The sequence below is a fragment of the Peromyscus californicus genome, unplaced genomic scaffold (genome assembly GCF_007827085.1).
Source record: "Peromyscus californicus insignis strain IS unplaced genomic scaffold, ASM782708v3 Scaffold_2__1_contigs__length_46816999, whole genome shotgun sequence".
NCBI lineage: Eukaryota > Metazoa > Chordata > Mammalia > Rodentia > Cricetidae > Peromyscus > Peromyscus californicus.
In genome coordinates this window covers 6,432,079-6,447,406 of record NW_026294540.1, presented here as the reverse complement: position 1 = coordinate 6,447,406, position 15,328 = coordinate 6,432,079, and the positions used below count along the sequence as shown (strand labels likewise).

At 47.8% G+C, this 15,328-nt stretch overlaps 1 long non-coding RNA gene across 1 annotated transcript in view; it reads right to left on the bottom strand.

Annotated features, from left to right (window-relative positions):
* Nucleotides 1-3,237: 3,237 nt before the first annotated feature.
* The window catches only part of LOC128120909 (uncharacterized), a 92,163-nt gene continuing 80,072 nt past the window's right edge, over nucleotides 3,238-15,328 (bottom strand). Inside the window, exon 3 of the long non-coding RNA XR_008221997.1 lies at nucleotides 3,238-3,473. This is a non-coding gene — a long non-coding RNA (uncharacterized LOC128120909). The remainder of the gene's footprint in view (nucleotides 3,474-15,328) is intronic.

The window sequence follows — 15,328 nt, the reverse complement described above, 5'->3', positions numbered from 1 at the left end:
ATGTCTAGTCCCCAAAGTCACCGTCCCCCTAGATTGCCCAAGCCATCTGAGTATCTGCTATGATGGTTTCTAAAACTGCATCTTTTGGTTGGATTTTCTGTTTATGCATACAGTTCTTTCATTGTTTATTTAGTTTGGAGACAGGGTCTCATGAAGCCCAGGAGGATCTTGAGTTTGCTTGTGTATCTGAGGCTGACTTTGAACTCCTGACCCTCCTGCCCCTACATCCCAAGCACTGGGATCACAAATGTGATTTAAACATTAAAACAAAACTACACAAAACCACATCAAAGCAAACCACAGGGCAGATTTAGGCTAAGAAGCCACAGTCTGTGGACTCCTGCTTCAGGGTAAGTTTAAAGAAGACACATTTTTCTATCCTTTTCAAAAGAGCACACCAGCAGGGCTAACAAAATGCAATGATTTCAGTATCTGTTTGGATATTTAGATGACACTGACTGTCTTTTCATGGGAAGAGAACACACGCACAGGGTAAACCTTCACGGTGTAAACTAGGTAAACCCCTCCAGCTCTCAGACTGACACGCTGTACCCAGTAGCTCTCGGTCTTCCCAGAGATGCTCTGTGGGAGCACCAGCCAGAGAGGATGAGGAATGAAGGAGTCGGCAGGTGCTTGCTGCTAGGCCTAATGACCCAAGTTCAATTCCCAGGGTCTATACACAGTGGAATGAGGAGAACTGACTCTCAAAAGTTGGCCTCTGGCCTCTGTGGACATAAACACACACACACACACACACACACACACACACACACACACACACACACACGTTAAATAAAATGTAATAAAAAAGGTATGTGTAGAAAGGAAGTGAAAATGGTTCATGATGAATAGACAACAAATTCTGGAGATAACAGACGGGAGCTACAGGACAGGAGGGCTGAAATGAGGTGTGTGGGAGGCAGACAAGTCCTGAACCTGGGGAGATGTAGCTAGCCCATTCCACACCATGTGAGAGATGCAGAGACGCAAAGATAGCCCCTCTCTCCAGGAACGTGAGAAGAACTAAACAGCGGTGCTGCTGTGTGATCAAGTCCAGACCTCAGCCGTGCTTCCACCCCCTGCACGGCCTTGAAGGGCATGGCATCTGTCAAGGGCAGACACCACTAAAGAGCCCACACGGATGCCTGTGTGGCCGCATCCAGCTCACAGCATGAACTCGGTGAACACTAGAGACGGCAACAGTGGCAGTGGGGGCAGGGAGCGGGGCGTGGACGGAGCACACAGTCCCACATCCCCAGTGTTGCATGTCGACGACAGTTCATCCGTCACCTGTCCTCACGTGCATGTGTTAGTGTCTGGTCCTGGCTAACTAAACCCTGAGTCCTGCCATCACTGCCTCTGAGAACATAAAGACTGATTGGAAAGCACAAGTCACATGATCCCAACCCAGGGACAAGAAAGACACCTATCTGGCCCTTTGCAACTTAAAAAAAAATTTTTTCTTGAGAATTTCACACATGAGTACTGGATTTACACTATTTTCTCCCATCTCTCTGCTCCCTCCAATACCTTCCGTGGTGCCCAATCCCTCTCAAATCCATGACCTCCGATAGATAGATAGATAGATAGATAGATAGATAGATAGACAGACTGATAGATGGATGGACAGATGGGTGGATGAATGAATAGATGATAGATAGACAGATAGATATAGATGATAGGTAGGTAGGTAGATAGATAGATAGATGATTGATAGATAGATAGATAGATAGATAGATAGATAGATAGATAGATAGACAGATGATTGATAGATACAATCTGTCCAGTCCAGTTGGTATTGCTTGTAGGTGTGTGTAAGGCTGTCCATCTGAGACTGGATAACCTATCAGGTTTCTCATCCCTGGAAAAGACTGATTCACCCATGAACTGTTCAGTTACAGAAGCTAGCAAATTCTTCTCTGCTTAAAACAGACCCAACTTGTTGAGTGCAATAGGAGACAGAGAGAGAGAGACAGAGAGACAGAGAGAGACAGAGACAGAGAGACAGAGAGAGACAGAGACAGAGAGAGAGAGAGAGACAGAGACAGAGACAGAGACAGAGAGAGAGAGAGAGAGAGAGAGAGAGAGAGAGAGAGAGAGAGAGCGCTGTGTATGAATGCAGCTGAATTCTAGGACTCTCCCCTGAGGAAGGCCCTTTCTCTAACAGGTCTAGTGAGGCAGCAGAGGGGCGTCTGCCATCACCAGATCATGCGAGTGAAGCTGAGAGAAAAACCCTGCGTTGCATCCACCACATCGACCCAGAGAGAAGGGAAAGGAGGGAATGCAGATGTTCTATTGCTCACTTTTGCAGCAGGTGTGACGGTGCCAATCTGTATTTAAAAGAGCAGGAAACCCACAGAAGGTAGGGATTGCCACCCTGTGTCTCTGCCACTGTGCAAAGGGGTGCTTCAGTGTATGCGCTTCCTAGCCGAATGGTCTCTGGAGTGGAAGAGATGCCCAGGATGGCCCATTAGGAAACAGAAGAAAATGTCAGACGCGTCTTCATTGCTGTCTTAGTGAGATGGAGTTTTAAGCTTCCCTGGCTTGGATGTGAATTGACTCTGTGCGTTAGTTACTTTTCTCTGCTGTGACAAAACACTGAGAAAAGCAACGAACGTAAGGAAGGGTGTTTCATCCTGCCGCGGTTTGAGAGGGCACAGTCCATCACGGTTGGGAAGGCCTTGGTGGCAGGAGTCTGAGCAGTTGGTCACATTGCTTGGGCAGTCAGGAAACAATACAGACAACATGGAACTTGAAAGTCCCACCCCCAGGAATCAACTTCCTCCAGCAAGGCTCAACCTTTTCATGATTCCACAGTCTTTCCAAACAGCGCCACCATCTGGAGACCAGGAGTTTAAACACATGAGCCTGTGGGGGAGCATTTCCACACAAACCCCTGCATTCATTCTACACTTAGACTAGCACCACTTGGCTGGTATCAATCTAAACAGGAAACTGAAGGGTGGATGTGCATGCCACAGTGTAAAGGGGATAGAGGGGCCATCTTGTCTTCCCATCCTCAGTCCAGGAAGCAGGTCTTACTTTGCAGGTCTGCAATTCCTCTAAGACCCCTGCCCCATTTATCCCAAAGCATAAAGTGTGCCTATAACATCAGCACTGCTCCCCCTGTACCCCAGCAGCGCAGCCAGATGGGGGATCCTCGCTCATCCTTCACTCAATGGCTTCCTAATTACATTCCTCCTTTGTCTCCTCCTGGGCACTCCAGCTTATCTCCAAACAGAAGTCGTGTTGCCAAGGAAAACAGTGTACCAGAGACTGGAAATTCTCCAGCAGCAGCCAATCAGGTGCAATTTACCCCAGGCTGCTTGAATTCTTTGTCCCTGGTGATAATAGAGACAGTATCTCCCTCCTGAAGACGGGACTCTCTCCTGTATTCACACCTGCCCTGTTCGCTGCTCACGCTGGAGATACACTGAGATAGTCACCGATCCAAGTCTCAACAATCCTCCAGCCTAATGAGAGAGAGACAGAGAGACAGAGAGTCAGAGAGACAGAGGGATAGACAGAGACAGACAGAACAGAGACAGAGATGGACAGAGAGATAGAGAGACAGAGAGATAGACAGAGACAGAAACAGACAGAGAGACAGACAGACAAAGACAGAGGGACAGAGGCAGAGAGAGACAGACTCCTTGATGCCCTTGCACACCCACAGGTCTCAGACTGACGATGCTAGCCCTTGGACCAGACAGACTGATTCAAATCATAGCTCTGACATTCAACAGCTGTGTGACCTTGGGTGCGTCACTGTAAGTTTCCCACACCTGTGCAGTGTGGGTGGCAAACACCTGGCTAATGAACTCACGGTGAGGATTAAAAATGTTCTTGCACATGACTTCACATTTGAATCCCTCGGGGAGCTTTAAAAACCGCCCCAAGTCCAGAGATTCTGATTCCAGTGGTGCCGAGCATTGTCTGAGCATCAAGACTCGTTTTCACAGCTCAGGGGAGTCTGACACACAGTGAGGTTTGCAAACCGTTTAGTTAGTAATAAGTAGACTGTTCAGAACACACAGCAGCTGGCATAAACCACAATGTGTTTGCTATTCTTTTACTCTTAACGTTATGAAAACTTCACAGTATATTTAAAATGCACAACCCAGACCTACCGGGTGCCACTAAATACTGGGGCAGGGACAAGACTTCTTCGAAGTGAACTCCCAGAGCGCCTACTAAACATGTCAACATACCTTCTCCAAAGAGCATAGGTGGGCTGATGGGAGGTCAGGTCCAGGGCTGGCAGCTCATTCGGTACTTCCAACTTCTTGAAACTTTGCTTGATGAAATAACATAGCCCATTTCCCCCAAACACTCCATTACAACCAGGTTTTGGTATTTGGCAACAAAGAAGCCGTATTCAATTAAGCCTTGGAGATGCACACTGAAAGCCTAGCAGCTGGAGTAGCGGGAATGTGGCCAAAGGGACAAACCCATCTGTGTCTCGGCCCCCACGGTGTAGACACTGAATGAGAAGTGACTAAAAATGGGGAGGGGTCTTCAGAACCCAAATTGTCATCAACCCAACAGGCACATATGGGCCCGATAGGGACACCGGCAAAAAGACACATAAATGATGTTTCTCTTTTCAACTCCACAGGCAGAAACAAACCCATCACTTCCTTCACTATCGCCTCACAGTGTGGAGACATGGTCTTGAGCACTACGGGCATTGATTCAGGGAGTAATTATTATCAAGATGCTATCCAAATGGCTAAGGTAAAAAAAAAAAAAAGCCAGCGTAGAACAAGTGTGGAGAAAAAGAGATTCCTGCAAAGTTAGCCAGGATGTAAACTGGTTTAAGCCAGTACAGAAAACAGACAGTACTGATGCTCCTCAAAAAATTAAAAATCATCATTTTGTATGAGGTCCCAGCTCAGAGACCAGGAACAGAGGGTGGCGATGGAAGGCACACAGAGCCATCCAGGCACACGCTGACACACATGGGCCACACACAGACACAACCAGCTGGCACACAGGCCATAAAAGTGAAGGCACTCACCTCTGACCTCGGGACCATAATATATAAAACCCACACAACAGTGGGATTTGGGCAGAAACAGTTACATAACCAATTTCATCACTAATGACATGGGTTCCCGGACAGCTGGTGCTGGCCATCATCATCTCCCTATGGTTCTGCAGATGTCTGGTGGCTGCGGCATAGTTTAGCAGACTCGGTGGATATCCATACCAGCACCATGGTGTCTAAGCATAAACGGACGTTTTGTTTCCTTCAGTGTGATCCACCAGTCCCATGCATGGCCTGAGACGTGTCCAAATGAACTGCGGTCTGCATGTCAAAAACACATCTGCACATTCACGCTTATTGCAGTGTTAATCACCAACAGCCAAGACGCAACATCAGCCTGTGTCTGCCAACAGATAATCAATATACATGATGGAATATGAGCCATCCATAAAGAGTGGAAATCCCACTGTACCATAACATGCATGAGCCAAGGGGATATAGCCAGGCACCGAAGGACAAACCCTGCTTGATCCCTCTTATCTGTGGAAAGTAGACTATCAGAGAAGCTCAAGGAAGAACAGAGGAAATCAGAGGTGAGCAGGGAAGGGAGGCGGGAAGAGATGCCAGTCAATAAACCCAAAATTGCAGGTAGTTAGGAGGAGAGAGTCCTGGTGCTCCGCTGCACAATGACTATAAAGAGCATACACCATAAAAGATTACATCTCTAACCCCAGAACTCGGGGGGGGGGGGGGGGCAGAGGCAGGAGGATCAGACATTCAAGACCATCCCTAGCTAATCATGAGTTCAAGGCTAGCCTGGGCTACCTGAGATGCTGCTTCAAAAAAAAGGGGGGGGGGGCTGAGGAAGTAGCCCAGCTGGTAAAGTGCTTGCCCCACAGGGAGGAGAACCTGAGTTCCCGCCCCTGAACCTACAGTTTAAAAACAAACAAAAAAAGCGTGGTATGGTGACATGTGTTTATAATCCCAGCACTGGGAAAGGTGGAGTCACAAGGATTCCTGTGACCGGCCAGTCCAGCCTCCTTGGTGAGTTCTAGGCCAGCGAGACACCTGCTTCAGAACAAACAAACAAACAAAAAAAAGTGGGCGGAGGGACTGGAACAATGGCTCAGTGGTTAAAAGCACTTATGCTCTTGAAGATCTCAGAACTCACTTCGCTTGGCTCACGACCGCCTGCGACTTCAGCTCCAAGGGGGAACTGATGTCCTCTTCTGTCCTCTGCAGGCATGGCTACCCACGGCTATAACCCTAGTGCTGTGGAGGGTCACAACAGGGAAGGAGGATCTCTGGTCATATGCCTGGCTCCAGGCTCAGTGAGAGACCCTCCCGTAAGGAAGCAAGTGGAAAGTGATAGAGTGGGACATCCTGACCTCCTGTGACATCCATACATGGACATACATGGACACACACACACACACACACACACACACACACACACGCACACGCACGCACACGCACACGCACACACAACAAAAACTACTGTAAGTGAGGCATCCTACATGGTTGCATGATTGCTGAAACCAGACTTGGGCCCTCTGCAAGAGCAGTAGGTACTCTTAACTGCTGACCAATCTCTCCACTCCAGTAAAATACTTAAAAAGAAAGCCACCAACCAGCATCCCCCTTTGTTAGGCACTTTACAGGCACTGTTGTTTGTGTCCCTGGCAACCCTGTGAGGAAGGAGTCAGCATCGGGGGGCTTTCCAGCGAGGAGGCTGTGGCTCAGAGAGACACAGCAATGTGGCTGCCAGCAGCAGAATCCTAACTCAGGACAATCCAAACAGAAGAGACCATGTCACCTGAAGGAATGCAGCGAAGGACAAAGCTGCATATAGATCTTCGATGCCACTGATAGGGAGGTTCCCTCTGCTCCTGTTTGATTTGATTTCAAATATCCCAGGGAAAAATCTCCAGTTGGCCCAGCTTGGGCCATCTGTATTTACCATCAACCGTTAACAACAGGGAAAGACCATATACAAACATGTCAGGTGGTTCAAATCACACTGACTAAAGCCAGAAATTAGTTCCCAAATGTGGAAGGCCGTCTATTCCCAGAAGGAAGGAAGAAGTACTAGGTCACAGTCCACCGCCTCCAAAAATCAGCACAGGGAGCAGAAAGGAAGTGACTTCCCCTGAGAGTGACCCAGACCTGAAGTTCCTTATAGAACTGCATCACTTCCTCTTCATTGTGAGTGCATGTGTGTACCTATGCATGTTTTTGCATGTTTCGGGGCGTACATATGTGCAGGTGGACATGCATGTGGAGGCCCAAGAATGATGTTGGGGATCTTCCTATCAGTCTTCAACCTTATTCGATGATACAGGCCTCTCAATCAAATCCAGAGCTCACTGATCTGGCTAGTTTCCCCAGCCAGCTCACTCTGGGGATCCTCTGTTGTAGATGTAACCAACCGTCTTATTAAATAAGAAACACAGAACCAATGAAAAGAAGAAAGCCAAGAGGTCAGAGCTAAGAGCTAAAACCTTACCCTTCCTCCTGCGGTGGTCCTACCTCTCCGAAAGAGAGCTACTTCCTGTGTTAAAGTCTTTATATAGACTTTCTGTTCTGCCTTCTCAATGGTTGTAAACCCAACCACATGACCGCCTCGTCACTTCCTGTCTGTACAGACCTGCAGGTCTTCTATGGTTGGTATTGAGGTTAAAGGCATGTGTATCCAATGCTGGCTGTATCCCTGAACACACAGAGACTTACCTAGCTCTGCCTACCAAGTGCTGGGATTAAAGGCGTGCACCACCACTGCCCAGCTTTCCTATCGCTTGCTAATAGCTCTGACCCCCAGGCAACTTTATTTATTAACATACAAATAACATTTTAGTACAAATCAAATATCACCATACTCTGTCTTCAAGATCTTTCAGGAATTACAGGCGGGCCACCATGTCCACTCAGCATGTATGTGGACTCTGAGGTCTGAAGTCTTGTCCTCAAACTTGTTCAGTGAGTTCTTTAACCACTAAGCCATCTCCCCAGTCCCTTAACTTAGTTATATTTTTTATGGTGAACTGGTGTATGTTCCAGGAGAACATCTAGTATACTCTCATTAAATATCTGTTGAATGTATCATACAGAGATGAATAAACTCAGACACTTCTGTACATAGAACTTAAACCCTCTTAAGCCAACAGTCCAAGTAACACAGACCTTGGCAGATAATCAAATGAAAGCTCGTGTGTTTTAGAACATGGGGTGCGGCAGTCAGGGCAATCTTCAAGGAGGGAGATGTCATTTGAGATGCAACTTGAAATATGAAACGGGCCCTCAGGAGGAAGAAGAGGAAGAATGGCGGGTACCAAGGCTGTGGGTGTGGCTCACTGGTAGACTGCTTTCCTCTGGATGTGCAAGGCTCTAGTTCCAGACATCTACAGCACTATAAAAACAAGGCCAGGCACAGTGGCATGAATCTGTAAACCACTCAGGTGGCTGAAGCAGAATTTAAGGATTGTAGCTCAAGGCTAGCCTGGGCTGAAGAGCAGACACGGTTGGAAAGAAGGAAGGAGGAATAGAGGGAGGGAAAGAGAGGAGAGGAGAGGAGAGAAGAAGAGGGGAGGGGAGGGAAGAGGAGGGGAGGGAAGAGGAGGGGAGGGGAGGAAAGGAGAGAAGAGAGGAAGGAGGGGAGGGAAGGAGAGAGGAGAGGAGGGGAGGGGAGGAGAGGAGAGAGGAAGGAGGAGAGGGGAGGGAGGAAGGAGGAGAGGGGAGGGAGGAAGGAGAGGAGGGAGGGAGGAAGGAGGAGAGGAGAGGGGATGGGAGGGGAGGGAAGGGGGAGGGGGAAGGGAGGGAAGAGGAGAGGAGCGGGGAGAAGAGGAGGGAGGAAGAAGGATCACTGGGGCTCAATGGCTGTCAGCCTAGCTCCAGATTCAGTGAAAGACCCTGCCTCAAGGGCATAGTTGGAGAATAATAGAGCAGGACTCCCAATGTCCTCTCTGGCCTCTGTAGGAAGGAAGGGAAAGAGTTGAAGAGAGGAGAAGGAAGGAGAGGAGAGGGGAAGGGAGGGGAGGGGAAGGGAGGAGGGGGAGGGGAAGGGAGGGGAGGAGAAGGGAGGAGAGGGGAGGGGAAGGGAGGGGAGGAGAAGGGAGGAGAGGGGAGGAGAAGGGAGGGGAGGGGAAGGGAGGGGAGGAGAAGGGAGGAGGGGGAGGGGAAGGGAGGGGAGGAGAAGGGAGGAGAGGGGAGGGGAAGGGAGGGGAGGAGAAGGGAGGAGAGGGGAGGGGAAGGGAGGGGAGGAGAAGGGAGGAGGGGGAGGGGAAGGGAGGGGAGGAGAAGGGAGGAGAGGGGAGGGGAAGGGAGGGGAGGAGAAGGGAGGAGAGGGGAGGGGAAGGGAGGGGAGGAGAGGGGAGGGGAGAGGAGGAGTGGGAGAGGAAGGGATCAGGGTGAACAAACCACACCAGCAAGCCAGAGAGGCAGTGGTCAACCCATTCAGTTTTCTTCTTGTAAAATATCTGTAACATAAAATCCTCCCTTTTTAATATTGGTTTTGAGAGAGGGTCTCTACATAGCCCTGATGGACCTGGAGTTCACTGTGTAGACCAGGCTGGTTTTGAACTCAGAGATCTACCTGCCTCTGTCTGGGAGTGCTGGGATTGCCAGCATGTAACACTATACCACGCTTCCTTTTAGACATGTTAAGTATGATAATTCGATGCCGTTAACTACATCCATGGTTTTGTACCGCCACCACCACCACCTGCTTCCCAAATCTCTTCCATCGCCGTGAACAGAAACTCTGTCCACTGAGCAACGGCTTTCCATCCCCGAGAGCATGTTAACCCCTGATTTCCTTTCCAACTCCTTGAACTGGTCTCCATCCTTTGGCATGGAGTCTCCAAGGGCTGTAGCATGGACCAAACTTCATCCTTTTGCTGAACAGAATCCCATTACATAGATGAGCCACATCTTGTCCATCCATTTATCTGTAAATGCAACACGTCTCAGCTATTCTGAACAAAGCCTCAGTGAACAGTGACGGAGAGATATCTATCAGATTCCTCATTTCCAATCCTTGGGGGTATACAGGTAGGAATGGAGTTGATGGATGTGGCAGAACTCTCTTTTTAGCCTGTTGAGGGACCACCATACTGCTTTCCCCAGCAGCTGAAGCATAAGTAACAACTTTTCTAGAAGTCAGGGACAGAGGCCCGTTTCTCTGCATCCTCAGCAACATATGTCAAAGTCTGTATCATTGCTGGTCTGGATACCCATCCTAACAAGTGTGAGGTGGCATTCCATTGTGGGTTTGACCTGCCTTTCCCTAAAGACTGTGGATGCTGCGCATTTTTTTTTTTTTCTGTACGGGTTTATTCAAGCCACCCTTTGGTATTGGTGCCCCATCCAAAGTGCCAAAACTAAGCTGTGAAGATTGTACTGTGCGGGCAACAGGAAGCCAATGAGAGTTTGGGAGCGGATGTGACCAGAGACAAAAAGAAAACCTTGGTAGACGCAGGGAAGATGGAGCCAGAGACCCAATTCAGAGGTCACTGTGACTGGAGCCACTGAAGCTCACACTGACAGAGCATCCCTAACAAAAGCGACACTCAGAGGCACCGAGGCAGCTACCCGAAATCACAGGGGGCTCACGCAAGGATGTTACAGCCCATGTGATGAATGGCTCTGCGACCATAAAATTAATGATGCAGATGAATAAATCATGAAACAGAAAGCTGCTCACACTATATTAAGTGAAAAAAAAATAAGGTTACAACACAGGTCGTACATCACAATCACATCCTAAGATAGATGACACATAATTAGATGGGAATGGAAGAGGAGGACAGGTTGGAGAAGTACAGGACCTTGAGAACAGCCTGCCCTGAGATGTGAGGAATGGCTGTGTCCCGCTAAACTCACCTCCCATCAAGCTACTCACGAGCTCTATTTTATTTTATCAGCACTGTTGAAAACATCCGACTCAATTGGGTCCATGCTGCATTCTCTCTGCGTTCTCAGGACCCATCACCAAGCAGGAGACATTTCATAGATATATCTAATGGCTCTCTCAGCGAAGCGGCGGGGCGGGGGGGGGGGGGGGGGGGACAGAACTCTGTTTCCTTGTCTGTATTTTTAAGTGTGCACATGCATTATGAGTTTTGTCACAAGAAAAAAAAACAGTAAAGAAGAGAGCCGCCACTACCACCTCCACCAAGCTAATGGGGTTCTTTGGTTGTTCTCTTGGGTCCTCCAAAGAACCTCAAGGCCACAGGCCGCCATCAGAAACCACTAGTAAAAAGTCAATGAGCTGTTCTCCTTCCATGAGCCCTCCCAATGTGGCCTTCCTCCAGCTCCCCGTGTTTCTACTTCCTCTACGCAGAGTCAGCACAGGAAGAACCTGTTGATGCCCTCATAGACCTGGCTCCCAGATAACCTAACCATTGCTACAGCTGCATCTGGGAGAACTGGTTGATGCCTGCATAGACCTGGCTCCCAGATAACCTAACCATTGCTACAGCTGCACCTGGGAGAGCTGGTTGATGCCTGCATAGACCTAGACTCCCAGATAACCTACCCACCGCTACAGCTGCACCTGGGAGAGCTTACTGATGCCCACACAGACCTGGCTCCCAGATAACCAAACATTGCTACAGCTGCACCTGGGAGAGCTGGTTGATGCCCACACAGACCTAGACTCCCAGATAACCTACCCTCCACTACAGCTGCACCTGGGAGAGCTTGCTGATGCCCGCATAGACCTGGCTCCCAGATAACCTGCCCACCACTACAGCTGCACCTGGGAGACTTCTCCAGAAAGAAGTCATTAATCAATATCCATGGTTGTTCCCTACCTTCATCTCCTATCCTCCTTGCCCCAGTCCTGGGACCTATAAACATTATCCTTAAACATCACAGTTGGCTAATACCAGAGAAGGACACCAGGCTGTAGCTATAGATCAAGCAGAATGAAACCAACAAGCAGCATGCTCTAAAAGCCACCTGCAGTCTGGGGTGTTAGCGCCTAGCACTTGAGCCCAGCACTTCTAAACCAAAGATGAATCACCCTGGAGTCAGCAGTCCTCTGAGGTTACTCGGGCAAAAAGCCCCAATGATTTTAAATCACTCAAGATCCTACAGTGAGTTAGCACATAATTGACTACATAGTAAATACATTTTGCTTCATGATGAGCTATGTAGAGAAAAGTACATGTATACATCTATAATACATACAATCACACAGATTATGAAGCCTTATACATGTGTAGGTATATATAGAAGATGAACATTCCATCCTTCATGTATTATTCTGTGATGTAAAATGTGGGCCCTGATATTTCATTCCACTTTGTAGGCTAAAGGAGGAGGTAAAATTAGATTTTCATCATGGGGGTGCAAAAAGATTTTCATCATGGGATGCAAATAGGTTTTTCAAGCCATCAAAGTATTTCTCAGCTGCTCTTTGGAGAAAGGTTGGGTTCTTTACAGGAAATTTGAGGAGTTAGGAGATGAAGGAGGTGTTTGGATCTGGGAGAATCCCTTTTAGAAGGTTTTGAATTAAGCAAAGGTGTAGATAGTCTTCTTCTGGGAAAGTCTCCATTGAGAGCAGAAGTACATCTCTCTAAAGAATACTTCTGCAGCCAGAGAGATGGTTCAGGGGTCAAGAGCACTCACTGCACTTGCAGGATTGGTTCCCAGCATCTGCATCAGACAGCTCAGAACCACCTGTAACTCCAGCTCCAGGGCATGAGATGTTCTGGACCCTGCAGGCACCCACACATTTGTGATGCCATACTTACACACATACACACACACATACACACACACACACACACACACACACACACACACACACACACACATACACACATACACACACACACAGGAAGGAAGGAAGGATGGAAGGAGGAGAGGGAGGGGGAGGGAAGGAGGGAGAGGGAGGGAAGGAAGAAAGAAGGAAGGAAGGGAGGGAGGGAAGGAAGGAAAGAAGGAAGGGAGGGAGGGAGGGAGGGAGGGAGGGAAGGGAGGGAGGGAGGGGGAGGGAAGGAAGAAAGAAGGAAGGATGGGAGGGAAGGAAGAAAGAAGGAAGGAAGGGAGGAGAGAGGGAGGGGGAGGGAAGGGAAGGAGGGAGGGAGGGGAGGAGGAGGGAAGGAAAGGAAGGAAGGGAGGGAGGGAAGAAGGGAGGGAGGAAGGAAGGAAGGAAGGAAGGAAGGAAGGAAGGAAGGAAAGGGGAGGAAGGGAAAGGAAAGGAAAGGAAAGGAAAGGAAAGGAAAGGAAAGGAAAGGAAAGGAAAGGAAAGGAAAGGAAAGGAAAGGAAAGGAAAGGAAAGGAAAGGAAAGGAAAGGAAAGGAAAGGAAAGGAAAGGAAAGGAAGAATATTTCTTGCATTTATAGCTATACCACTCTAACACGCCCAGTCTTGTCTCATCCCAGAAGCTAAGCAGGTTTGATTGGTACTCAGATGGGAGCCTGTGTCTGTGTGACTGGATACAAAGAATTCTTTCTCTAGAACAAAATAGGAGTCCAGGGCTTTAACTCTGACGGGAGGGAGGGGTTCAAAGACTGGGAAACTGGCTGACTCAATCCCACAACATAGGCAGGAGAGGAAGGTCCCACTTTGGGGTGCCCATGAGCATGACATATGAACTCTGACATGTTTGAAGGGCAGGATTAAGGATCTGTGCTTTCCATATATTTTTATGAATTCACCATTAGGTTTCCAGTAGATGGCTAAGTTCTAAGGTTACCAGAGATGCTGAGCTAATAAATAAATAAATAAATAAATAAATAAATAAATAAATAAATAAATAAATAAATAAATAAATAAATAAATAAATAAATAAATAAACAAACAAACAAACAAACAAACAAACTTAAGAACAGGAGCCCAGAAAAACACACACAAAAAAAACCAGATATGGGGACCACAAAAGAATTCCTCAGGTATCCCATTCCCAGCTCCAACCACCTGAGGATGGCCTGGTTCAAGACTGCAAATCTTGGAAGAGGTCTCCAACGGTGGTAAGGCAATCATTACGGGAAAGCTGAAGACTCCCATACACCCGGGTTACAAGGGAGGAACTTGACAAAATTCTGTACCCAGAACCAGAAAGGCAATAGTGAGCAAAACAGACATGGTCCTGGGGAGGGAGAGATGGCTCAGTGGTTAGGAGCATTTGTTGCTCTTGCAGAGGACCTGGGTTTGATTCCTAGCACCCATATCTAGTGAACAGTTTGGCAAGCTCTTCCCATAAGGAGCCAGATAAACAATTGAGACTTACAAGTCATTTTGTCTCTGTACAGGGACTCAACTCAATTGTTTTAGTACAAAAAAATAATCACGGACAAAGTGCAAAAAAATAGGCATTGTGTGTTCTGGTAAAGACTTATTTAATATTTGTGTTTCATACATTTCTCCAGCTACTTCAAAATGCAAACGCCATTCTTGGTTCACACAGGTCATAGGAAAACAGATGGTGCCTGGATTTAGACCATGAAGTGTAGTTTGGCTACTCCGGTTAAAGGTTAAGCCTAAAACATAAATAATAATTAAAAATAGCTTATGATTTTGAGTGTTGCTAAGTACCTGGTGACACACTAAGTTTACTTCACTATGATAATATTACAGATATAATTCGGCCCTCTACTGCACTTTCTCAAGTGAGGGAAAAGTAAGGGGCATTTGTGGCTACATTTCCAAGAACTGATGGTATCCACGGGTGTGGTCAGCCTTGTGAACACCATCCATTACATCCATTTCTTTTAAAAGGCAATTCTAAGGGATGGGGAGTTGGCTCTGTCAGGAAAACGTTGGCCTTGCAAGCAGGAGGGCCCAAGTTTGATCCCCAGGACACTTTTTTTTTTTTAAGCTAGACATGGTAACAGGCATTTATAACCCCAGTGCTGGGGAGGCAGAGGCAGGCAGATCCCTCGCCTAGTTGTTAAGTTCAAGATCAAAGAGAGACTCTAAGATACTGGAGTAATGCCGGGCGGTGGTGGCGCACTCGGGAGGTAGAGGCAGGCGGATCTCTGGTGAATTCGAGGCCAGCCTGGTCTACAATTCGAGTTCCAGGAAAGGCGCAAAGCTACACAGAGAAACCCTGTCTCGAAAAAAACCAAAAAAAAAAAAAAAAAAGATACTGAAGTAACAATCCTGGAGGTCGTCTGCTGGCATCTACACACGTGCACACACACAACAATAATGACAATATTTACAATAACAATAACCTGCTTTTAAAAGCTCCCCTGGTTACCATACTTCAGACTACCCCAGTGCAGAGTAGGAAGGAATTGGATCCTACCCTCGCCACTTGACGAAAGGAAAAGTGTCAGAGGGGGCCTACAGAAAAACACACGTAATATGAAGCCCACTGCCCGTCGCCTC